Genomic DNA, 2,707 nt, shown 5'->3' with positions numbered 1-2,707 from the left:
AAATAATGGTCCCAAGATGGGAGGAAATAGGGTTGACAACCTTGGAGAGGTTGCAAACCACTTCTTGTACCAGCATTCATCTGTCTCTTTCCCTCTCTGATTTTTCTTAGGGCCTTCACTACCTATTTCATGCTGTCTTTCACCCTCCTTGTCTTGTCTATGTAAAGGCAACCTTCTTCTTTGAGGGTTGTACACAGTCAAGAGCTGTATACAGCCTTTTCTATTGTAATGGAGTAAATCAAGTCCAATAAGGATCTTTGCGATTTTAGGAGGTCTCTTCAGACGGCGAAATGAGGGATTTCTTCAGATTAGTGCTGTCAATCTCTAGCTGTTTGATGTTCTTGTCAGTGGCCCTTCAAAGGTCTGAGTAGTATAAGTTCGGAGGCCAGCATCTGGATTAGAACTTCTAACAGCAGACATCACGGGTAATTCATTTTTACCTGGAAAGGAAAAAGAAGGGGATTCTCATTGAGATTTCTCTTCCCTGGATGTAAATTGTTATTCATCATATTTATGGTTGGGCCTGGCTATGTGGGGGTATAAATTTTTTTTTCATTAATCTTTTTGGTAGCCAGTTAGCTGTGCCTTCTGTGGTATTGGACAGGCATATCAGTCCTCGGCTCCATAAGGGAACTGGGTCTGGGCCATTCCCTTTAATGGTAAGAGGGTCCTTCCCCATATCTGTGGCAAAGTTTTGTTGGTCTTGGTGGTGCCAGAGGAAGTCAGCAACAGATTTGCCATGAGCTCTCAGCTTTAGAGAGATAAAAGTGAACAAGGCATGATGGAGAGTATTTCAGGGGGACTCCTTCTGAGGGGGTACCGTTCCCCCTCTTTTGTTTTTAAAGCCAATTTTTCAGAGTTCTTGTAAAATCAGGGCAGAAGCGCCAACAGTCGCTCCTTCCACACTCAGAGAGTCATGAAGACCCTATTTAAGGATATATAAATCTATATTAATAATCTTTTGTCAAAGGGCTCTTATAGCACGACTGACAACTAATCAGACTATACAATTTATTGATTAATAATAACTTCTACTTTTTGTGAGATTACCTCTCTTTTGTCAGTTAACTGTTGAGGAAAATTAGGGTTTACCTCTCTCTTAAGAATATTGAACAGAGACTTAAATTCTTTTGTGGAGAGCTGAAAATAGGATCTTAGCCAATTAGCAACTCCTAGAAACTTTTGAAATTAATTTAAAATAAGTAAACTCTCTCCTTCTCTTTTTTTTAGACCCTTTATCTGTGTGGTTTTTTTTTTTTGGGATATTATATGTATTTACCTTTCAATGTTATCTCCTCTCCCATTCTCCCCTAAAACCCCTTATCCCGCACCCCCTCCTCCTAATTTTTGTTAGAGTGTGCTCCAAACATCCTCCCAGTCCCATCTCCCTGCTCTGGAATTCCCACACAGTAGGGGATCCAAACTTTTGGGGACCATGGCCCCCCACTTCCACTGAAGTCTGAAAAGGTCACCCTCAATTGCCTATACAGGTGCATGAGTCCCTCCCTTTGTGCTCTCTGGCTGGCAGTTTAGACTTTGGGAGCTCTGGTTGAAACTTTTGGTACTCTTTCTAGAAAGGACCAAAGTATCCACACTTTTGTCTTCCTTCTTCTTTGTGAGTTTTATGTGGTCTATACGTAGTTCCTTAGAAGTTGTGAGCTTTTGGGCTAATATCCACTTATCAGTGAGTGCATACCATGTATGCTCTTTTGAGATTGGGTCACCTCACTCAAGATGATATTTTCCAGCTCCATCCATTTGCCTAGGAATTTTGTGAACTCATTGTTTTTAATAGCTGAGTAGTACTCCATTGTATAAATGTACCACATTTTCTGCATTCATTCTTCTGTTGAAGGGCATCTTGGTTCTTTCCAACTTCTGGCTATTATAATTAAGGCTGCTATGAACATGGTAGAGCATGTGTCCCTGTTGTATGTTGAAACATCTTTTGGGTATATGCCCAGGAGTGGTATAGCTGGGTCCTCAGGTAACACTAGGTTCAATTTTCTGAGATACCGCCAGACTGACTTCCATAGTGGTTGTACCAGTTTACAATCACACCAACACTGGAAGAGTGTTCCTCTTTCTCCACATCCTCGCCAACATGTGCTGTCACCTGTGTTTTTGATCTTAGCCATTCTGACTGGAGTGAGGTGGAATCTCAGTGTTGCTTTCATTTGCATTTCCCTGATGACTAGAGATGCTGAACACTTCTTTAGGTGCTTCTCAACCATTCGAGCTTCCTCAGTTGAGAATTCTTTGTTCAACTCTGTGCTCCATTTTTTAATAGGGTTCTTTGATTGTCTAGAGTCTAATTTCTTCAGTTCTTTGTATACCTTGGATATTAGCCCTTTATCAGATGTAGGGTTGGTGAAGATCTTTTCCCAATCTGTTGGTTGCCGCTCTGTCCTATTGACTGTACCCTTTGCTTTACAGAAGCTTTGCAGCTATATGAGGTCCCATTTGTCAATTCTTGGACTTAGAGCACAGGCCATTGGTGTTCTGTTCAGGAACTTTTTTCCTGTCCCTATGTGTTCCAGGCTTTTCCCCAGTTTCTCTTCTATTAGTTTCAGTGTTGCTGGTTTTAGGTGGAGGTCCTTAATCCACTTGGAATTGAGCTTTGTACAAGGAGATAAGTATGGATCAATTTGCATTTTTCTACATGCTGACCACCAGTTGGACCAGTACCATTTGTTGAAAATGCTAT

Source organism: Grammomys surdaster, unplaced genomic scaffold (genome assembly GCF_004785775.1).
Source record: "Grammomys surdaster isolate TR1022 unplaced genomic scaffold, NIH_TR_1.0 125284, whole genome shotgun sequence".
Classification (NCBI taxonomy): Eukaryota; Metazoa; Chordata; class Mammalia; order Rodentia; family Muridae; genus Grammomys; species Grammomys surdaster.
The sequence above is the reverse complement of the archived record's forward strand: the minus strand, read 5'-3'. Positions refer to the sequence as shown.